The sequence below is a fragment of the Poecilia formosa genome, unplaced genomic scaffold (assembly GCF_000485575.1).
Source record: "Poecilia formosa unplaced genomic scaffold, Poecilia_formosa-5.1.2 Scaffold44, whole genome shotgun sequence".
NCBI lineage: Eukaryota > Metazoa > Chordata > Actinopteri > Cyprinodontiformes > Poeciliidae > Poecilia > Poecilia formosa.
In genome coordinates, this window is record NW_006799983.1 from 1,612,160 (window position 1) to 1,636,678 (window position 24,519).

At 37.9% G+C, this 24,519-nt stretch overlaps 1 long non-coding RNA gene across 2 annotated transcripts in view; it reads right to left on the reverse strand.

Moving 5' to 3' along the window:
• The window catches only part of LOC107836202 (uncharacterized), a 39,202-nt gene extending 19,490 nt beyond the window's left edge, over window positions 1-19,712 (reverse strand). For both annotated transcript variants that reach the window (XR_001662068.1, XR_001662069.1), the window contains exons 1-2: window positions 19,527-19,712; window positions 18,796-18,957 (exon numbers count right to left, since the gene is read on the reverse strand). This is a non-coding gene — a long non-coding RNA (uncharacterized LOC107836202). The remainder of the gene's footprint in view (window positions 1-18,795; window positions 18,958-19,526) is intronic.
• Between the last annotated feature and the right edge of the window lie 4,807 nt (window positions 19,713-24,519).

Sequence of the window (24,519 nt, forward strand, 5' to 3'; positions counted from 1 at the left end):
CATTTATTAGGGCTAACATTTTCAAATGTTTTTTCTAAAAGGTTTTATAATCCTTGAAATGTAAAATGAGGTGACTGAAGTTTTCTCTAGCTGTCTGTAGCAAGGGGGAGGCCTACCACAGGGTTGTCTGAAGAAAGTTGGCTGAAAAATGGCTTCAACAGTTCAGGAAAAAAACAGAGAGCTAAGATGGAAATTAATGGACTGGCACATATTTTGCTAAGAAATACCCCGTCTGTGTCGTTTTGAATGATAAAGGTTCCACAAATAACAAGAACTTACAGTTTGAACAAGATGATTGTGGAGGTTCCTCCATCTTTTCCCCAGTGTTAGTATTTATTTAAATGTTTTCATATAATATATTTAGAATTTCACTTTTTCTTTGGTGGTTTTTCTTTGGTGGTGGTTATTGCATTAGGTTGTTTACTAATTTGGGTGCACACATTTAGTAAACACCTTATGTTTATTTAAGATCATTAACTATTTTTGTTTTGCTGAGTTTTGAAGGACTGGCTGGCAGAAGGTGGTTGGTTGGAAGGAAAACCAGGAAGTGGAACAGTCCATCAGGCTGCTGGAAGCAGGGGACTTGATGTGAAAGAATCTGCCTCTCTCCACTAATAGCATAATTGCTAAAACCTTTTTGGTATTAGGTTATTTTGATTTTCATAGTTGTGTTAAAGTCAAAATGTTTTAGTTTAAATAAGTCATTTATGTTTATACATTATTGGTCTTTGTCTCCTTCCCTACCCCTCCTCGTTTGTGTAGGCTAGCCTGTTTGTATAAATTCCCCTATGTGTGTTCATTGTGAGGTCAGGTTTTGGTTTGTTATCTTGAGTTATGTTTGCTTAGTTAATTTCTTTGGGCCCATTTTGTTATATTTTTTAGATTTGTTGTTGAAACCTTTTGTTAATATTTTCTTTGGAAAAAATAAATAGAAAATATTTTTTTATATATGCCTTTGTCCTTGTGCTTTACGGGTCGGACCCTCACAATGAACAAATTCAGTCGAGGTTCAACAAACTCTGAATTGACCCTTTAAAGGTTTTCTGTCGGCTATAAAATAAAGTCTTAAATGTTAAAAAACATTCCTTTCAGGCCTTGAAAAGGTTTTATATATACACAGATTGGGTCCTAATTATATTTACTTTCATTCATTGCTTCTTGAATTGATTTTCATGCATTTTATTTTTGAAAACTATGCATTAGTTCTGTTTGTTGTAGTTCTGTCTGAGGATTTTGTGTTTTTTTATATTGTGATAAAAGGCCCGGGTGGAGTGGTGGATCAGGGGTTAAGCACAACCCACATATGGAGTTGTGCTTAACTCCATATGTGTTAAGCACATATGGAGTGCTTAACACATATGGAGTGTTAAGCACTCCAATAATGGTTAGTTAAAAACTAACCATTATTACTGGTTAGTAGGTTACCAACAGTAATCATTATTACTATTAGTAATAATGGTTGTAGCTATTGGAGACATCGGTCTCTCCTACAGTATTAGCCTGCAACAGCTACTCTGAGTTTGTTCTGGGCATTTTGTTGAAAAGAAAAAGAGTGTAGTTATGAACAGAACCACTAAGGAAGATCAGAAGTTTAACTTTTCATTTTATTTTTACTTAGAAACATGAACATGGTGAGTAAAGTGAATTATTTAGTAGTATGAAGTATGTGTCTAGAAGCTTAATAGTTACAGCTCTGTCAAGTGTAACATGTAGCAACACATACATTTATGCATATACAAGCTTTTTTAAACATATGAATTGTTTTGAGAGACATGCATTTGTCTTCTCTTTATGGTTTATTTTATTGTATTTAAAATAAAAATAAACTAAAATGATATGGACAACAATTTGTCTGGAAACAAAGAAAATGTAAAAAATAAATATATACCAGTTAAAATTGCCTGAACTTCAACTCTAAATATGACGCAGCTAAGGTGACTCATAGAACTTAATTGCATGAAATGGGCATCTAAGGTCACTTAGAGTTGTGTAAGCATACTAGATATCATGACATAATTAAAATGCAGAAAACTGTAAACACTGCCATTCCTCATTTGAAAGATATTTCACTATGGCATCATGACACAGAGCTACTTTAAAAGTGAGAAACCAGCAGAGGGAGAAATGAAGGATTCAAAGTTAATAAAAGACAGAATGGAAAGAAGAACCGAGGTTAAGTAAGATGAAGGTTGGAGGGGGTCTGATGTATGGGAGATGTGTTCAGAAAAGTTTAATTTCATGAAAGTGAAGGATCACTGCAGAGCAGAGAGCTGTAGAAATAGAAAGGCACTGTCTGCCTGGATAAAGTTAGTTTATTTGTGTAGAATATTCACATCGCTGTTAAGAATCATGATAAAACGTTGAAAGTGAAGGATCAAAATGTACAAATATTTAAAATGCATTCACACCATGCTCGATTCACAGGAAGCAACAATGAGAGCAAAAGCAAAGATGCAAACTCATACACTCAGTTCTTCGTCTTCTAGGATCCTGTTAAGTTGGTTAGATTAGAACTGAGAAGTCCAGGCTGCATTTGAAATTCTAACATCTGCATATTTGGGAAAGTAAAACTAAATTAATGAAATGAATGTAGGATTCCTCATGCATGAGAGCCCACAAGGTTTTCTTAAACTTACGTAGTGAAGGATGCTCTTCAAGATGAAGTCATGGATTCTCAAAACACACAAAGCATCTGTGCTGAAACCCCAAAGTGCATCCTAAGGTGTACCAGTACACTACAGGCCTCTATTCCTCCTCCTCTGCCCCAACAGACGTGAACCAATGTGTGCTCTGGCTCAATAGTTCAGTAGCTCACAGCTATGTCTGAAGTTTAACCTTGGTTTGTTTAATGAGCTCGCATGTTTGTGCTGGCCTACCTCCCACAATGGATACATCTGGTGAAGTGAAAATTCAAACTTGCCCTGAGGTTTGAATTTGTTTGTCTGCTTATGCGTCAGCCCGCAGCACACAACCAGTCTGTCCACAGTGTTTTCCTGAATAACCTATGATCAGCTCAAAACACTCCTGACCCTGAAGACAAGAAAGCAGCTGAAGTTGGATCATTTTTACCCAAGTGTCTTATTGTGTGTATTATTATTATTATTATTATTATCATTATTACTATTATTATTATTGCTGCTGTTATGTCTCAAACACTACTAAGCTTCATCCCATATGCAATGTTTAAATCAACATGCCCAAAAAATAATTAGGGGATGTATAGTTTGTAGATGTAAATCTAAAATTTTGATCTGTAGCATGATGAACAGGAAATGTAAATAATTGTTCTGGATATGATATGCAATGTTTTTTGATGGGATTGCCCAACAAAGAAGTTATCCAATTAGTACAAAGCTAAGTGCTAAAACACAAAATCTATATATGGAGTGAACCTTGAAATACTGAATGAAAATCTGAATATATTGAGTGAAAGTCTGAATATATGGAATGTATCTTGAATATACTGAGCAAATGTCTGAATATATTGAATGAAAATCTGAATTTATTAAATTAATTTTGAATATATTGCACAAAAATCTGAATATATGGAGTGATAGTTGAACCAGGTGGGCATGGCATCAATAATTTATGGGTACTATAATGGATTATCATAACTGTCAGCATGTGTAAAATAAATTTTGCTGGTGTTTCAGATGTTAAGTCGCCTGTTTCAATTACAGGTGCACTTTTCTGGAATGTTAATTTACAGAATATGCAAGAGTGAATGAAAAAAGTCGCTTTTCCACTGGCAAGCCATGCACCAAGCAGTTTATGTGTGGTTCAGTTTTACCCCAGGTAGCGAGCTTCTCCATTGTGTAGTCTGTTCCTCAATACTAGGGGTGGGACATGGGTATTCAGCAGCTGTGGTCAACTCTGCTGGTGTTTTCAGCAACATTCAACAATAGAAAATGTCGACATACTGATTCTGATGGACTCAAGCCCTGATATTTCATTTTACCTTATAGAAATTCACTGCTTACAGGTCTTCTAAATTCCGGTCTGCTAAATCATTCAGCTTAACTTAACGCGTCTATTCCAGACGCTGCTTGTGAAAGCTCATAATTATGACTGCACAGAGCAGCTCTCTGATAGAAGATGGCATGACCGTGGTTCTTAGCTAAACCGTAATGTTTAGCTATGAACTGTTTGTATGTTCTCCATGTGCATGAGTGGGTCCTCTCAGGGTACTCTGGCTTCCTCACACAGTCCAAAAACATGGTCTTCCTAAATTCTCCTAAGTTGTGAGAATGTGCATGCTTTATTGTTTGTCTTATTGGTCTCTGTTTTGACCTGTCTTCGGTGTACCCTGCCTCTCGCCTGCGGCGGCAGAGTGTCGGTTGGTCTGTGTTACCCAGAAAGCAGTTGGGCACAATATTGCAACACCAACACCGTGAGTGAAACAATGACAGGGGCAGCCTACTATATAAAGTACTCGGAGACCATTTCTTTATTAGTACACATCCATATTTGTAGAGTACGGAACAAATCGCGTCCCGTATAGGTCCGGGACGGGTGGCAACCCTAACTGTAGCGTCTATTCTATGCGCCTTATAATGTGGTGCACCTTATATATGAAAAAAGTTTTAAAATAGGCCATTCATTGAAGGTGCGCCTTATAATCCGGTGTGCCTTATAGTGCGGAAAATACGGTATTCATTTTGTAGATGCTGATAGCTGTAGGAATAAAGGATCACGTGTAGCAGTCAGTTTTACAGCGACTTTGAAGAAGAAGCATTTGACTGAAGAAATTGTTGTTGCATAACAATCTCATGAAGATGATGCTTGGGATTGTACAATATCCTGTACAATAGGATTCTTCACAAAGAATCCTACTGTTGTCCAGACAAGACTGGACTGTTGTCCAGTCTTGGACTCCACCACTTATCTAACTCCTCCCATGATAGAAATACTGTTTGACCTAATCTTGTTTCTATTGAAATCTCAAATACCTCCTTTGTTTTGTTCACATTCAAAATAGGATGATTGCTGTGCACACCATGCCACAAAGCCGTCTACCATCTCTCTGTACTCAGCTTCTTGACATCTTTTTTTGGTCATCTACTGAATGATAACTTGTGTAGGTCAAGAAACATTTCGATACATCTCATGCAGACAGCGGTATAACTAGTTTCACAGTTAAACTGTTAGGCATTCAAGCTGATGGGACTTTTTGACAACCTGGCAAAAAAATTGATAAATGTACAGAAAGACACAGAAATTGAGACAAAGAAAGGGCAAAGAGACACCAGTATGCATATGCGCTGGCAGACAGATGGACAGGCAGTTTGAGCAGACTGACAGAATGACAGATGGAGCTTTTATTAGGAAATGCAAGCTTTAACAGACTATTCGACTGGCAGAGAGACCCACCAACAGGCAGAAATTCTACTGGGATTCTCTAAATGGGCAGCAGAAAAGAACAGCTTTGACATTCTGATACAGAAATGGGGCTTAGATGCCTGGGGCCAGGTGAGGAGAGGACATTGTATCTCTGAAGACCATCGACACAGAGAAGGACTCAACTTTAAAGTGCGTATGCAGATGTGTGCATTTGCCCAGACGCCTGTGTGTTTGTGTGGGTGTGTGTGCCTGTGTTTACGTATCTGAGCATGTCCAACACTACTCTGGCCATTACTGGAGTACTGGATGAAAATAGAGAACATGCTGCCAAAACAAGGTGCTAAAAGTCTAAAAGTACAAATACCAAAGGATTTGTACAGTCATGCATCGACAGCATGAACATAACGTGCACAAATGTGTGCGTATGCACACAGACGGAGAGAAACACGTGGGACACAAGGACACAAAAAGGACATCTGTTCCACTATTTATGGTTTTATAGCAGAATTTTCTCAGTACATGTGGTGAATTATGACAAGAGAAACAACTAACCTTATTGTGATACTCTAAAAATGCCGCCCTGGCCTCTCAGAAGCCTTTTACAAGTGACAAATTGCATTCATTTTGTTGATCAAAGACACACAGGAGTGCACTATGAAATAAAAAGGTAAGCAATAAGAGGGGTTTGTGGAAGTACAATGTATTTTGTGAAGTTTTTTTATTTGAAGAGCATAGTTTTGAGGTCTGCTGCTATTAAGTAAAAACATAAACATCCATTTGAAGGCTTAATAGGGAGCAGAGGATGTACTGCTTTGTAGTATGGGTGTGTGCGTGTGTATGCGTGTGCGTATGTGTGTGTGTGTATACAACGTCCCCCACAGGCCCTTAAGTGGTGTGTATTTATAGAGCATGTGTCTCTCTCAAGCCCAAAGGCTGGTTATATGAGCCCCTTCTAATGGCTTGGAGCATAAGAAACATCTACAGTCATGTTCTCACAAAACAGACACAAAGTCATGTACACACTCCTGAGTGCACAATCATGAGTACCAGATCAGGCAGTTAGAAATGTGGTTGTCCTGTCTGGTTTTGTATAAACTCAGGCCTCATTGGGTACAAGTCTGACCCTTTTTGTGAGTACAAAAGCATGGAGAGAGTTAAATCCATGCTTTAAAGTAGGACAATAAGTTTAATCTACAATTTAGTAATTTTTACCTTTGCTATAAGTGGCAACATTTGAGTTGTTTCAGATCGAAGGAAAGCCTGAAAAATACATCACCCTTTCAAAACTGTAGAATTTTCTGGGTATGACATCTTACAACTACTGGCTTTCGTGTACTTTATTGAGATCCATTTCCTCCTGCATGGCATCAAGTCCTTTACAGTCCATCATGTTTTCTTTGAGGGTTGTTCTGTATTTTACAGATTTTTCAACTCTTACAAGCTTATCTGTAAGCTTAAAAAGCATTTCCACAGCACCATGCTACTACCACCAAATCTCAAACACAGTAAAGAATGCTTCTCAGCAACCTGTTGGTTATATTCACATGAAAATAGAAATAAACTCCAGAACATTATCCTGGACTTCTTTGTCAGCATCGGAGCAGAGTGATGATCTTTTGTCACAAGGGTCCACAAAGTTGCACAAATACTTTGTAGAATGTGCATGTTGAAACCACTACAAACTACATTTCTTTTAGAATGATGTTTGCTTTAAGGTACAGTTAATTTCAACACACCCACCCGCTGCTCTTGGCAGGTCGCCCTCGATGCGCAGCAGGTTGCTCTGGTGACTCCAGGCAGCAACTCTCTGACTTTGTGGGATGGAGGATATGCGACGACACTAACAGGGATAGACTGTCAGATTCTCAGAATGCAGCTTGAGCTATGTTTCCAGATGTCAGACGGTGTTTTTATGCAAGTGTAAAGCTGCTAGATTAGAAACTTGAATATGCAAAAAGCCCAACTTTGAACATGCCGCACATTATTCCGGTAGCTTTTGACAGGGTTTGCAGTACTTCTTTGAGATATTAGTTACACATTGTTTCTGCAATTTAAACTATCTGACATTCTCCACACGGTTTCTAATCCTTCATCTTAGAAAAGTTTGTTTTGTCTCATGACTGCGGCTAGTCGACCTGAAACATGAAAAGTCATAAAGAACCAAACGACAAGTGTAAAAATCAACTAGCTGGTGCAACCTCTATTATAAGGTTTCCTCTTCATGTCTTGTGTCAAATTTTCAACTAAATATGTTACAGATTTCTTTGAACAATGGCTTTCTTTTCATTTTTTAAAGGTTAGATTTGCGCAGTGGATAAATAAAAATGGTAAAGTCATTAGACGCTTGCACCTGATATGTTGATCTTTGCAACTTCTCAAGAGATACCATTGGGATATTGTTTATATAACTTAACCAAACTTTAATCTTCTTCACAACTTTATTCCTGGTTGGTCTGGTTTATTCCTTAGCTTTTATTACACCATTTGTTCCCTATTGTTCTCAAACAAATTTCTGAAGGTTTCACAGAACAGCTGCATTTATATTGAGAATTAATTATACACAGTCATTAATTTGGTGACATCAGAAAGGAATTAGTTGCACTACTTAATGGCAGCAGAGAACATTCTATTCCAAATTTTTTATACTCTTAAAACAATTCTTCACAACTGCATGCTACTTTGAATTTGTGCATGTCAAAAAGTCCTCATAAAATGAAGTTTCCGATGGCAGCATAACAGAATGCAAAAGGTTTTGAAGGGGATGAGGAAAATCTGTGGAGTTCAGATCAAAAAACAGTACTAGCATTTTGTCGCTCCTTTTCAGCCATCTCTTTGTAATCCATAGCCTGTACAAAACAGGTCTTGTTGGTTTCTCTTGTCCTTTAGCTGAACTGGGGTTATTTACGGTAAATTAAAAAAGAAAAGGGCCATATGGCTTTGTTTGGGTCTGTACGGAAGCCACCCAGTGCATGTGCATTTGAGCTTTCAGTGCTGGCCTGGCAGCACTGAAACAGCAGCAATTTAACTGATGCTTTCACCATATGGTTTGACTGATAGCATTAGAGAACCTGCGCTGAACCTGAAAAAGAGGCAAGCGAGAGAAAGACGGGGGTAGTTTGGACTTGAGCTGGAGGGCAGGATTTGCAGTGGAGCCCCATTATGGTATGCTGGTATGCAAATCACTACACACACAAAGACACAATGTGTGTGTGCAAGTCTGAATGTCAACAAACCTAGTTTAAAAGCTACATAATGTCCACATTGTACATGCATGCACATTAACAATCATGATCATCAGGGTGAATGCAGAGAAAGACTTGCAGGCTTGTGGGAAAGGTGTGTGGACATGCACGTGTGTGCGTGTGCGCACATATTTACACAGGTATAAGTGCAGCCTTATCCGGTATCCTTGTTTCAGCAATCTAGGTGATTTATGCCTTGAATACTGCAGTGTTTTGGGTGGGATCTCAGGGAATTCACTGCCATATGTCCCAATTTTCTTCCCCCTCTCTCTATACACACACACACACTTAAAACGCACTATGCATACCTATAAACACACTATCAAGACTTTTTTACACATCTATGGAATTCTACACATCCACACACCATAACTAAAAGGCCAAGGTCAAAAGAAGACTATGGTTTGGCTTCAAAGTGTAAAGTGGATTGAACAAAGGGCATAATGCAGGCATTCTGAATTTTCCGTTCTAATTAGGTCATCTTTGGCCTCTGATTCGGGTCAACAGACAAGTTGGAGGAAAAAGGTGAAAAAGGACAAGGAGCAAGATGATTTATTAGCATTAAACTGACTGATAATAAACAGTTTAGGGTACGGTTAATTTTTTGGAAATTATTTTATTATTATTATTATTGCTGCAGATATGAATCACTCATGGGTGCCGATCACTGATACCGATCACACAAATTGGCTGTTAATTTTCTGGTTTACCTATAAATCATAAAAAAAAGATGCACTTTGAATTTATGTATGTCAAAAAGTTCTCATAAAATGAAAAGTTGCAGATGGTAATGTAACAGGATGAAAAAAGTTTCAAATGAGATGAAAATCTGTGGAGTTCAGGCCAAATTGCTGATTAAAGACCTAATGCAGTACTTCTCAAACAGTGGGTGATGTGTCAGGGGGACAAGAGGCAGGAGGACTTATTAATTAGAGATGTGCCGATCGATCGGCATAATCTGAAAGCACACGGGGCCCGTGACCTCAGCAGATTGATTTATCTGATACAAAAGAACAAAATAATCCATGATAGGAGGTTCATAATTGCATCATTGTTTCCACAAACCTGTTTTGTACAAAAGTGACTGATGGTACAGGAAATATTCATTTCAAAAAGTGTTGGTGACTGTCTTGGCGTTTATCTTCAAAAACCATAAATGAATGATAGGTGTAAAGTACATTAGCTTATAAAATATTTTAGGTGTTTGATCATTTTTTTCTTACATTTTTGACAGTTACCTGGCATGGATGACCGGTACGACACTGAAACAAAAGGTTCTATACATCTGCAGCATTATTTAAGCTGTAAGTGAGTCATGAAACACGCCGCTAGTGCAAATGTTTTAACATAGAAGATTGAATTACTAATAAAATATCCTAGAAGCAGGACTTACATATTACTGTGCCGATGTGAAGTCAGCCAAAAAGGAACTTCCCACTCATACAGTAAAGCAGTTTTGTGTGTCAGAGATGGATTAGCACCCAAACCGGTGATTAATCTTGTTCCCCATACTAGAAGACATAACCTGATGGCAAAAGTCCTTGAGAGAAAGGTAGAGACAAAGAAATCTGACTTCCAACTCCATTACTGAAAGCCTAACAGTGATATTCTCGCTAAATTCTGAGAGCTGTTGTGTTCTGTGTTTTGTCTTTTTCTACCCTCTGTTTCCCTCCCCTTTTCAGCTCCTGAACTCAAATAAAAAGAACTGACACACTCAGAGTGCAAGCTACGGCTGACAGTAAAGCATTTAGATAAAAGGCGGGTGACTGGGCAGGGGGGAAAAAACTGAAAGACTGAGGAAAAAACTAGAAGGGATTGAACTCAAAAGGAAAAGACACAAAGAACAGTTAGTGGAAGAAAGAAGGGGAAACTCTCACAATTAGTTCCCATCATCTAATGTATTGCAATCTTTCGCTCAGTTACTTTCGCTCCTCCCTGCTTCTGTCCCTTTCTTCTTCCCCTCTGAAGTCAGAAATCTCCAAGGAAGGCTGCTCAGAAGACTTGAATTATTTACCACCGCCACCCTGGCTGCATCGCTTCGTCATTAATTTACCATATTTGCATGAGCAGTTGGACACAGAGTTGCTGCCGCCACTGCAAGCACACTAGCAGCAAATCTTATCCATGAACATATATTAGATTATTACAATTCCCTGAAGAGTTAGGGCACTTGAAGTGAACCACTAATGAGCCCCAATCTGACCTATATATCTAAATTATAAATGTGCTCATAGTATCTGTTTTTGGTGTTGTAATGAATCTGCCTGGTATGTTATGACACACCACCATATGGATAACTATCTCTTTTTAATTTATGTTACAAATAAATGAGACAACTTTCATTCAATTTTACCAAGCTATTATTAGGTTGGTTTTATTTCTCATCCAACAATTTAGAAAAATGTTTCAAATGCGCTAAAGATTTTGAGAGGCCGTGCCTGATGCTCATCTGTTCATGCGCAGAAGACGAAAGACCTGGTAATTGCTGTAAGGAGGAGAAAATGAAAAGGTTATGCGTGTTTAAAAGTGCGGTTTCCACAGCTTCAAGTCTTACTTGCCCGCTAAATAAAGCTTGAATTACATTGATTTTGCATCACCAGCAAAGCACTTTGGAATTTATTAAGATGCTCACGTCAAATGCATACATTTATGATGAAAGGACGTATTAAAAACTTGATGGAAAGCCTTTAATAATACAATAGTGTAATTAAGCAATAATTTTCAAAGCCAGAAGGGTCCTGTGTGAAATGTCAAAAGACCTTAATTTATTAATCAATAACAGAGCGAATTTCATTGCAGAGTGCTAAAAAATCCATGACTTAGCCATGTATTCATGGAGGCAGACAGGGGAGACTGAGCATGATTCTTAAAGAGGTTTTAAAGAAATGCATCCTAAAGACAGGAAATGCCCCATGGGCATTTGGCAGGATTGGCCTGTTTCTTTTGACTGGCACCACATTAAAAGCATCTTTACTTCTGATTTTCAAAAATTACACAAATGAAATCACTTTCAAGATTAAAGTACTGTGCTGCATTATTTATCTTATCACCTTAAAAGTACTACAGTGAATATTGGTCAGGTCTGTTCAGTCAACGTTCAGTTGTGGAGAAACACACTCAGTAAAGTCAGAGTACTTGTATTTATGCAGAATTGTATAGTTCATACTGCCTCGCTAAAGTATTCCCACCCAAATATTTACCACATTCGGGTGGGAAAGTTTTACTTTAAGGTTTCTTTTTCACATGCAAACAGAACTTTCATTTTGTTTAGAGTAGCAGGTGCTACCTGTAACACTGATTTCGAACGTGTTTTATATGAGGGTCTCGTAAAATAAACATGTTTCCAACACATCTTACACAGCATATTGTGTAAGGTCTTACCATTAATAACTGGGGGTAGTTGAAGTTGCTCCCACTTCCCCAGTGGTAATTCTGACTTCAGAGAGCATTACATTTTATTTTCTGTAGAATTTCCCAGTTCCATCTACAAATGGAACGCACCATTTGCTTTTAACAACAAGAAAGGTCTACAAAAACATTCACATCCATCTAGGCAGACAGGCCTGGGGAGCAAGAAAATCATTAGACAGAGGGGCACCCTAGAGGCCCATCATAATTTTGGAACCTGTAGAGATCCACAACTCAGGTAAGAGATTCTGTTAAAACGACATCTACTGGTTGTGCAGGTCCACAATCTGGCTTTAATAGCAATGATGGAGAAATTAAAGAGTCACAAGCCAAGTACAGGTCACAGCTAACCTACAGAAGAATGTAGGCTGGTTAGATGCTCATGTACATGCCAAACACTATTTATAGTGGAAGAAAAAGAAAATGCTCATCAAATTAAACAAACTATGGTCACCATGAAACACGAATCATGCAGTGGGGCCACTTTTCATTAGCAGGATATTCCAGCTGGATGATGATAATCATACATGTGAAATGTTGAGACAAAGCATATTCATGTTTTAGTATGACCTAGTCAAAGACCTAAATCCATTTTAAAAAGCATGACAAAACTTGAAAATGTATGTTTTCAATCAACTTTCAATTCATACTGGTGGCTCAACAAAATTCTGACTCATGGATGCTTACTAGAAATGCAAACTACACTTTTCAGACTTTTACTTGAAAATAATAAAACAAAAACATGTATCCTTCCCCTTCAAATTCACATGCGTACCGTTTTGTTTGTTCTGTGACTTGAAACCCCAGTAAAGCACACTGAAGATTGTAGTTGCTACAATCTGAAATCAAGAAAGTTCCACGATCACCTCTGTATATACTTCAATAATGTTTTCTGGTTACCACAGTTCATAAACATGCATCAAGATATACTTCTTTATTTACTTTAGGTGTGTAAATAATTTTGTACTTTTTTCTGTGTTGGGTCTGTGACAAATTGTCCTGACCAGTATCAGCTGCAGTGGGCTTCCGACCAGCATGGTCTAAGTGGGACAAAGCTCATATAGAAAATGAGTGTGTTGTATTTTTAAAATGGCCTGAATTTTAAAGGCACAGTGCTTAAAATGCAGTGGATTTACCTCACTGTAATCTAAGGCAACAGCAATCTAAAAAATGTCATCTAAACTGTATATTTGGAATACAATCCTTCATTGTATTCCTTATCAATAGCCTATCAGTGCTTCTCCATGTCCATAAAACAGTTTTTCTCTCTCTTCATGTGCCTGATCTCATGATAGTTCCCTTTCATTTGCCACTGCTAATTAATTCATTGTATCACTGTCTAAAGTAGACATAATAAATTGCCAGAGAGAATTTACTGAAATACAACCCACTCAACTGCCGAAGGCTTTCCAAGACAGCAGTCAATACAGCTCAGTGAGTGTGTGTGTCTCACAGAGGTGAAAATCTCCATTTATACCAGAAAATAGCTGTTTTAACTGGTGATAGAATGCCAAATGCATTAATGTGGACAGCACATTTGTAAAAACAGGATATACTGCACAGATTAAAACAAATCTTACAAAAAAATAAAGCTAAATCCATCCTGTCACATGAATATGACGTACAGTACACTGTGTTACATGAGCAGCTTCTTGGTGTTTAAGTAGTACAGTCTGCTTGCTGACTTATGTGTGTATATGTGTGGGCATAGATATCACAACAGCAGGCAGAGAGGTGTTGATCACTTATTTGGCATTTTGACAGTGATAAAGGACATTTGTTGCCCTTGGCAATACAGAAAAACACACAAATATACATGCATGCATCATTTTGGCAGTCAGAGCTTTATAAAATACATTTATAAATCCAAAAAGCATCTCTATTTGCCCATATCTCTGACATGATTCCAGGGCATGTGCAGTAATTTGACAGGAAGCAGCTGAACTATGGACCGTTGATCCATCAGCAACGTTTCAGCAGATTTAGATTTTATGAACCACAGCGCTGCATCTTTTCACATTAGCCCAATCTGAACACATCTTTTGTTTAAACAGACATATCAACATGCACAAAGACACTTCGGCACGTTGCACCAGGCAGAGTTATTACATCCTTAGGCCAAAAAGCAATTAAACAGAAGAAGATGCCTCATAGATCACAATTTCAGCAGAAGAGGTACGGAAGAAGCTAAACAGCATCAACACTACGGGTGGGAAATAAGATGGGTTTGTTAACATACTTGATGTTACAATGATAAAATAATTTAAAAAATTCTATATTCAAAGCCTTGGATTGCTTTTCAGCTGAGGGTAAGTTATGCCAATTTTATCCATCACTCCCACACAGAGCCAGCCCAATGCATAAGCGAACTAAGCTGCTCTTTAGCAGTGACATGAGGGACAATTTGCAAAGGCTTGAATTTTAACATAGTTCACAAGTCTAAATATTTACATTATTGAGAAGGAATATTAGTAAAATTGATTTGAAATTTTCAGCATAGATAGGGTAGAAGCTTTTAAATTGGTAAAAAAAATTAAACTTAATTTTACATAATAGCCAGCCACTCCCACCCTTTATGAAATTGTATTTTTCTTAAAAATGTTTTGAAATTGTGTATAAATACAATGATACCAAAGAATGTTCACTTATATATATATATATATATATATATATATATATATATATATATATATATATATAAAAACGATTGTTTTTTCAGAATCTCAAAAAATGTCAGAGCTTCTTTATCCATCAACTCCGCAAACTACAACGCATTCAGCTCCAATTGTTTACAGTCCTGTGGAATTACTGGTTTTCTCCCTCTGAATATTGCAGCACCAGTTCAGAAACCACAATGATTCCTCTCATGCTTAATGTTGTAAATTTAAAAGGTGGGTTTGGCAAGTTATGACAATTCAGGCCAAGAGTAAGGTCAAAAGGAATTAAGAAAATGTGAATTTCACTTGTTTCTTACAAAAAAGTGTAAAACAAAAGTTTTTAAACTATTAGGCTGACATTTGTATATTTTAACTGGACAACAACATACTTTACTGTTGCTCTATTGTTTAAATCTGAGAAGAAGCTGTTTTTTCCTTTGTCATTTGAAATTGTTTGCTATCCAGCTAGCTTTCAATCACCATGGGGGATGAGTTGCATTCAGTCAAATGCACAAAACCATAAAACAATCTGTGCTTTAATTTTGTGTATTCTAAACTTCCACATGTTGAGTGTTCTTGAGTATACGGAAATCCAATAATTATTCACTCATAATGTGGTAAGAACCGTTCATTAAAAGTGATGTTTGATTAAACTTTATTTCTGTATTTATGTCATCCTTTCCTGTATTTCTTTGGATGCTTTTTTTTTTTTTTTACAGTCGGTGTGGTGCCTTATCCGACTCCCCTGCTAATTCTGATCCAAGATGAACCTTTATCCGATTGGATCTCTCTTGCTCCCAAGGGCAGGGTCTGGAAATAGGCTTATGCTCTGATTGGATCGTTAGCCCCTGAGGGAAGGTATAAGCGAGGTCAAAAAAGAAAACTGTGCTGTCTTTTGGCTGGGCCACACAGGGGGCCTTGCCTTCATACACACACAGTCACACAGATAGCAAATGCATCAAATCTTTGCAAAGATGATAGTGAAGTATGATGGCACCATAGAGGGCAAAGCAGAGACATAAGAATGGTGTAGTCTGGATAAGAGTAACCACTGGGGTTTCTGAAGATCAATCTGCAGTTTTGTGGTGCTTGGAGTCTCTGGGTGTAGACATGGCATGATGAGGGCCTGGCTCCAGTATATGATGTGTACGTATATTAAATATTGAAGGGTCTCTCTTTATTGTAATAAGAAAGTAAAGGCAAGTGGAAATTTACACCGCCAGTCACAAACTAGAAAGCTCTGACATAAAAGCACAAAGACAACCCATTGCTTCAATGTCTTTCCACCTTACTGTTACTCTCATGTTTAACTGATGAATCCTAATTTAAATGTAGGATAGGAGCTGGCAATTTTACTTTGTAAAAGTGCAAAGATTTTTTTTATTTTTTTATTATTATTATTAGTCATCTATTTATACAGAAAAATCTCTTGAGACTTGCCGTCTCATTTATTTGAGACCTGCTAAATCTTATCTTCTTGGTTTAATTGTTGTGTTACCACAGCTACAATCTGATGCTATGAGTTTAATTTTTGTGTCTGACTTCTTCACAAATACATCTCAGCAAATAACCAATTATCACTAATTGCTTTTAAGCTTGGCCAATTAAACTTGGCTCTCTTTCCCAGATTCCGGCAAATCTGTATTAAGATGCTGTGGTGGGGATGTTCTTAACAGGAAGAACGACTCCTACATCATATTCTGCTTATGGCCCCACATAACCTTGGGTCATTTAATTACAAATGAAAATTGCACCTGTAATGGACAATGAGTCAATTTGCCAAAAAAAAAAATCATCATCTTACCAATGACAATTATGTGTGTTGATTTGGTCAGCTAAATTTTCTTGCTGTAAAAGTATTTCTTGTTTAGTAATGTCTACACATTGGTGAAGTATGTTGATTTGCTGGTTATGGTAGCGAATCCAATATAAGGAATACTCTGAATGCAAAAGATCTGACTGCTGGTGCGGTTTATTTACATCAACTTTATCAAGTTGCAAGAGTACACATAGAACCAAGCATATGGCAGAACACATACTGAGCTAGCATGTTTCAGACTTAAATGGAGACCCCCCCTCCCAAACCAACATAATTATTTGTTCACAGAAATATGTGCGTTCACATCAGTCTTATTGAGTGCTCAACACAAACCACTAAAAGCGCAGCTATATTTTGAATTATATTTTCAGGACATTTTAACCACCTGCAGGCTGAGCAAGCGGTGACGCTTTTATTTTTGACATCAGCCATATTCCCTGGAAATTAGTCCTCCTAGAGAGTTCATACAAAAGCCGGTACAAGCAAACCTGCTCTGCAAGAACACCTTCCAAATCGTCCAGTTTTAGTGAAAGGTCTGTGCTGAAGTATATAACTTCAGAAGTGCATTGCCAGACACCGCAGCACGTGAAGCCAATGCGTAGAGCGTGGAAAATGGGACAAGTGCACGCGCCCTGGCCTAACCCTATTTAAAATAAATAAACAAGCAACACTTAGCCTAGCTGGGGTGCAAGTAGCACCAGGCACCCCCTCACCCATGCTTACAATACACTGGGGGGAACCCTGAACTAACTAAAAGGCTATCAAAGCAAAGATAAGAGGTTGGTTCATGTCAATATAAATCCTTGTAGAATTTTACTTCTGGTTTATCTGTTAGTCAGATGCTACTTCACCACTTTCATTTCATATTAAACATGTCTCTTATTTATTATTTCTAGAAGCATGAAAGGCCTGTGATAACATACTGCCAGGTGGTTAAATGTTAATGTTGGAGGACAAATTTAAACCAGCTATGATCCTGCACATTTGTATATAAGTTTTCATTTCTATGCTCTTCTAGCAGGCATATGTGGGCATGTCTGCACAGCCAATAAAGATGTAATAGCTTGAAAGGCGATATGGAACTATGGCTTGTTATAAAAGGGTAAGCCATAATGATTAGAACTGTTAGAGAAGATGGGCAAACAGAAGAAAGGTTTAAAAACCTGGCGGATGAAAGCACCAGCATGAGAGGAAGGATAACAGAGATAAAGTCAATAAAATGAAAAGACTATTGCAGGAGATAGGTTTATGAAATGTTCAAATTTACAACAGTTGTAAAATCCACCATGATGAAGAATAGGCAATATGTTTGAGAACAAATTTAAACAGAATTTAAAGCTCAGACCTGAAACAAAGCATATGTGACTACGCATGACAAAACCAGGAGACGTCTACCCAGGGGCGTTTGGAGTTATTTACAGATTCTGAAAGTGTGTATTCTAAGCTTTCTAATGATGTCAAACACAGGGAAATAAAAAAAATATGAAGAAGATATGGCCATTTGAATGTTGGCACACAGTCCTGGAGCATCACATATAATCTGACATGATAGATTTAACGCCTTAAGATCTTTTTTAGGGGATGCTTTTCACCTGACCAGTAAAATATGGGTGTCAAATTGTTGAAAGCAGAGGACAGTTCATCCCGCAATAATTGGCTGCTTCACTGTCATTAAAAAGGTCCACAACAGTCAACTGCTGATGCCTCAGAGATAATTAGAGGCACTAACATTTTAGTATCCCAGCAGCTCATGGAGCACATTATGTAGAATATCAGAGCACACACACACACACAGGGGGAAATGATGTTTAGACTTGGTTTGATTGAGGTTATAGATTTTGTTAAGAATCGGCTATCCTGCTGTTCTTAGATGTTTTAGATAATTACCTGGGAAATCCTAAAGAGAATACATCTGAAAGAGGGAAGAGAATTTCATTATATTTAAAATGTTTAGCATCAGGTTAACAAACTGTTCAGTTAGAATCATGTGAAAAGTTTAAGCAATTAAATAAGCTGAGTAGGAATGTTTGCAGTAGCTTCTTCAAATTATACAACTCTAAGCAACTTTACTGGCTCCACAGGGGTTCTTACCATTTGATATTACAGTACAACTGCATGTAATATTATAGCCTTACATTACTTCATTAACAGACAGCTCCCTTTTTCATCTTTCTTGATCAACATTACAAAACAATGCAACTTAACAATAAATGCGCAAAAGATCAAAAAAATACACCTACACAAGACTCTGTGTGGTGTCCCCTTTCCCATGTGTCAAACAAAATGTTCACCAAAACACAAATTATAAGCAAACCAAAAGTATTCTGACCTGATCACTAACAGGATATACCCAATCACCAGGGTCAGTTGATGCAGCAGACATCTCTGATCGATGAGTGAACACTTGATGCTGCTCCTGGGAGGGGGAGACAACAGGAAGAGCGCTTTGTGGTGCTGCAGAAGGTCCAGGGATGTGATTTAAATAATGCATCTGACGAGAAAAAGAAGAGTATGAGTCCAGAAATAAAAATAAAAACATAAGAAATGTCCTATGTTCACTGTACATGTAAAACACAAAGCGATTTTTTTTCTGAGATGCAGTGAAGAAATGCACTTCAATAGTATATGGGAATGTTATAATGATGCCAAGCTGACAATAATGCGTACTGTTATGAAATGAGCTCACACAGTTGACTTGTCTTGATTGCTTTAACCTGCTTAAAGATACTGAGATCAGTGACCAGCAATGGTGTTGCATTGCTTGCAAGTTGTGTTGTAAGAAGGCAATATTTGTTTTGCTTCACGTTTTAAATGTTTTGGCACAGTTGCAGCCTAATGAAAAAACAAAAAGTGTCACTTTAATTACGAGTCCTGCTATTTAGGCTTGTGTGTTAACTATCATAAAATGTAGAGTTTGACTTGACAGTTGAAAGCAATAAAACAAATTTGCTAGGCTGTATATTGCCTAGCTTATTGTTTGGCTAGCAAACCTAGCTGCTACACTACACTCTGCTAAATAACTAAACCAACAGGTAATTCCATCACATTATTTTACTTTACCTCTATTTTTGTCACATTTGTCACGTTTTTCCTCTTCTTTTATTCTCTCTGAGAATATGTCTTCAGAAAGCATCATGTCGACATGATGCTTTCTGAAGACATATCCGCAGCAAAACTCACCCAATCATTTGGAAAGAGCGAACAGCGGGAATGTCAGTGAGGACCAACAGAGCGGTGAGGGGAGAGTGGCGCATGCGGTGTAGCAACCAGCGCCGTTGGTTTGTTCCGGCCAGCGTATCATTGGCGCTGGCCGGAACAAACCAACAAGTAGAGAAGGAGTGGGCGGAGCTAATCAAAGAATCATTATTTTTAGATGTAATAATATTTTTTGATGTGCAGTTAATTCAGTGCAGAAATTTTCATGTTAGGAAATTATATTATCACCTACTAGTTAAAAAAAAAAAAATGGTGAAAATCTTTTTTTTTTCCTCTTGCCGCTTTTTAAGGCGCCCCCTAGAGTCCTGGTAGCCTTATCTACGCTGTAGCCACTGCTTTGACAAAACAAATTGTATGCACTAGAAAAGGACTTTAGATGCTTTCTTTTCTATGCTTCTAATAAAACTCTGTAAGAGGATGCAGATTAGAAAACGGAGTCCGTAATTCCTCTAATTTCAACTGAGTTTCTTCTTATTTAGGAAGGCTGCAAATCTTGTCCCAGCAACCAAACAAGCAACTTTTCAAACTGATTCGCCCAGTCAGTTTGTTTACTTCGGGACTCTGTGTTCGCCTTAAAATGTCTGCAGTGGATGTGTCAAGTTGCCCTCAGGCTGGCTGCCAGCTTACCTGCAGAAACTGTCTTCTTTTGCACAGAAATAAAAATAAATAACCACGCTGTCCACAGGAATTTATTGCTTTGCTGTGATGGATATCTCCCTTGGTATGCTCAGGTGACCTTCCTAGTTAACCTTCCTTTTTGCTACTGTTTAGCATCCCAGTAAGAGAACTGCCCCATGCTTCGCCATGCATACCAGCAATATTAATAACATGCAGGCAAAGGGGAAAAAGACATGTGCACACACTGGCATGCAAAAGCAGACACAAACAAGTGAAGCCATGCATAGCAAATGTGTGGTGGCAGGTCAGATTTGCTCTCTAGGATTTGAGGAACTGAAAAAAGTGGCAAACAGTTAAGTGCACTAAAAAGGTGATGCCGCCTCCTGTAACAACTTTACAGTTCAAAAGACAAAATAAAGAACCAATGTGACTAAATATTTCACAGAGAGGAGTGTAAAAGCCCAAGAAAATTGAGATAAGACGGAAGAGATTGACATTTGAAATCCTGTATTTGAGAAATAAGTCAGACAAGCAAAAGGGAGACAAAATGAAACAGAGTGAGACAAGTGAGGAGGGAGAGCATATTTGCTAACTCCGAGAAACAAAAGTCCACATTTCATCCTGATGACAGCTAATCGATGAAGAGAACAGGAGAAAATATGATAACATGACAGAACACAAAGAGAGCACATGCTGAGGTTGGACACGGAGGTAATAACGCACAAACATACTCAATCTACAGCACACACACAGATTTTAAAGGTCATCACTAAGTCTGCCTATACCCTCAAGACAGCTGGCAATCAATAGCTGAAAGAAGACAACAGAACAATAAATAAGGGGATTGTTTTTTTTGTGTTTTTTTTTGTAGATATATTATTATTATTACTTTGTTTGCTTAGAGACAAGAAAACTTGATTGTTGTTGTAGCTGACCTTAAAATACCATTAGTGATCCAAACAACGTTGGAGAACTTTTTAATACGCTTCTTCTCTGTGCAGCCATGAGTAGAATGTCAAATGGATATTTTGACAGCCTGTACTCTGCCGGATGATGCAGAATCTTCGCACTTTTAAATATGTTACATTGTGTTTTATCTGCGATTTTACCCATTGTCAAGATGCTCCTGGTGTAACCAGTGTGTGTAAATCTATTGACATCTTAAGGCCTCTTCAATACAGTTAAATCTTATTTTATATTACTGCATCTTCTAGAATCACCAATTTTTGGGTGGATCCTGGAATGAGATAGGTCCAGGTGGTGTTAGTTTCATAAAACAGAAAATGAAAGCTGAAACTAGGTTCATCACATTGCTATTTAGGGTGGCTTTGGCTTACAAATTCACAAAAATAAGCATATAGTGCTGTATATTTACATTTTTTTTGTTGTATTTTTCAGATGCTAGTTATTCAACTGTAATCAGATAGGAAGAGGACAGAGAGAAGGGGAAAAGACATGTGGCAAAGGGACCCAGGATGGGAATCGAACTCAGGAGGGCCACATCAAAGTCTGCAGCTTCTGTATAAAGAGTCTCCACTCTAAGCACAACCCCATGCAACGCCCACAAACATATTTTAAATTTCAGATAAAACTAACCTGAGTAATTTTAAAAAAAGAACACACAATTTCTTTAGCAAAGTAAAGAAACCATTCATTTCATTCTAGTTCTGTATAAAAAGGTTGTTTCAATCTAAAGCTAATAACCGACAGTGTCACCTTTGGCTGCAAGATCTTCCATCAAGTGTGGCAATGACTCTTTTATACCATGGGGGAATTTCGACCACTCTTCTTAGCATAATTATTTTTAATTTAGCTTTGTTGCCAGATTAATTGCAAGTATGAATGGCCTGTTTAAGGTGTAGCTAACATCTCTCTGAAAGCTAAATCTCGCCCCTGGCAAAGTTTGAAAAATTCCAGAAAAGTGAGAGGAGCCAAGAGACATGGTCACCTGTGGTTGTGGGGATGAGCAGAGGGGGGTAACATTTTGAAAGAGATGATCCAAAACCGTCGGCAATACATTATTTCCAAATGGAGAAACTTAAGGCTATTTTACTGCTTGCAGGAAAGAATCCACAGCGACACTAAATATAACACACCACAGCACATAAAACTGTTACAACTGGTGAGACACTAGAACATCTTTAAAAAATGGAAATACTTTCATTCTGTTTGAGGCAGTGGCGTCCAAACTCTTTGCCAAAGGGGCCGCATTTTTCATGTTTAGAAACGTTGTGGACCAAATTTATTTAAATCCATAAAAACTTTAGTGTAACACTTTCACTTGTACCTGCATAGCAATAAACTAAATACTCAATACACATGAGTAATAAAAACTTACCGTATACACTGTGTTGTGGTTAACATTTTCTGTTTAAGATTTAGTTTGTCTTTAATTATTATTTATATTTAATTATTGATAAGAACAATAAAAATTCAACCATAAATGTTTTTAAATCTTTTCTTACCACTTTGGCCAAATTTGTATCATTCCTGAATTGTGGTTGTAATTGTGGTTGGCCACGATTTGGAAAACCCTGGTTTAGTGTCTTCTCTGTGCAAATCTTCATTTGACGTTCCACATGACATTGTCTTTGCACCTCATCCCTGCAGCACAAAAATAAATGACCGCTAGAGCGAACGCGCAAGTTTTAGCAGGAGTGCGAAGTAGGAGCAATGGGTGAAGTAGAGCTCACCCTCTCTTTCTCTCATCGCTGGTGTCAGGATGAGGGATATCCAAGTGTCTATGCACCTGTTGATGTGAGGTTCTGTGCTGGAGAGGCACTCAAATCAAATCTGGCAGAACCCAATAAAATGAGAGCTCTCATTTATTTTGAGTGACGCTTAATGAAAGTAAAATGGCTTTACACAAGTGTGTGTTTCCTTAAGAGAGCACATCTGCAGGGGATTGTGTGCACCCAAGGATGATTCGCAGTTTGTTGCTCAAATACAAACATTCATTTTTCTGTTGAATTAATGAGATTTTGAGTTCGCTACGTTTTCTTTTTTTCTTTTTTTTTCTTTTTTTATTCAATATGCTAATTTTGCAGGACTGAATAATCCCCTTCCATGATGCAAAACGGACAAGCGGTAACGCGGGAAGCTTTGCAAGGACACACCTCAAGTAAGCAGAAGAGAAATAACATTAGTATTTTGCTTGTATCTTACCCTGTGCAGCAAAGATAGTAACGGAATCTCTGAGGAATTAAAGTCAGGCGAAGTCTTTCCTACCTCGGGATATGTAGAAGAAGCTTGAACAGGTGCTCTTAAAACCTTGCGTGTTTAGGGAATAAATGTGAAGAGTGAGCGCAAGCATTGTCTAAACTAATTATACACACACACACACGCACACACGCACACACAGATGGCAATAAATGACTGTGTTTAACCCCTGTGTTTCCACAAACACACCCTCACCATCTTAGCCGAGCATAGGTGACACAAACAGTGGTGGCTCCAGTCATCAAGCAGACAGTCACACAGTTGTGTTATATCGGCAGCACAAAGCAACACACACAGAAAGCAGGCTTTGTCAGGGACAGTCACGTCTCTGCGCTTGATAATCTATCTCCATTAGCCACAAGTGATAGCTTCTGATTAATAGGGGCAAAGCCAATAAACACTCCCAAGTACAAAAACAAACGAAAATACTGATATTAGCATGACACCACTATCAGCGATCATTATGATGTATCACTGCTGTGCAGACTGCCAACAAAAATACAGTTTGTGCAAATGAAATAGTAGTTACTCTTATTTATTTACTATTGGTGAGTGAAAATGAGAAAAAAGAAATTAGCAGTGCTTTTTTAAAGGGAGGTGTTATGTAGGATCGATTTTTTGTTTTTAGCTTCTTATCGTGTTATAATATTATTCCCTCATCAAAAACAAACCAGAAGTGCTGCTTTGATTCTTTCATTCATGTTTGCAGAATCCTTAAACCTCCTGTGGCAGCCATTTGAGGGAGTCTAAACTCTTACACTCACAAAGCGCTGCATAGTTCCACAAAGCTTCTCCTTGGAGCTGCAGTCTCGATATAAATATTATCTTTATTTTTTATCTCACAAATGTGTTTGTGTGTGTCAATCATGAGTACTGTGACAGCGTTATTGTCACGAATCAATACATTAGCCTTCTTCAAAGTTAGCCAACACTAGTTATCTAACCAACTAACTTAGAGATAGGGTGAGAAGGTCAGATATCCGGGAGGGACTCAGAGTAG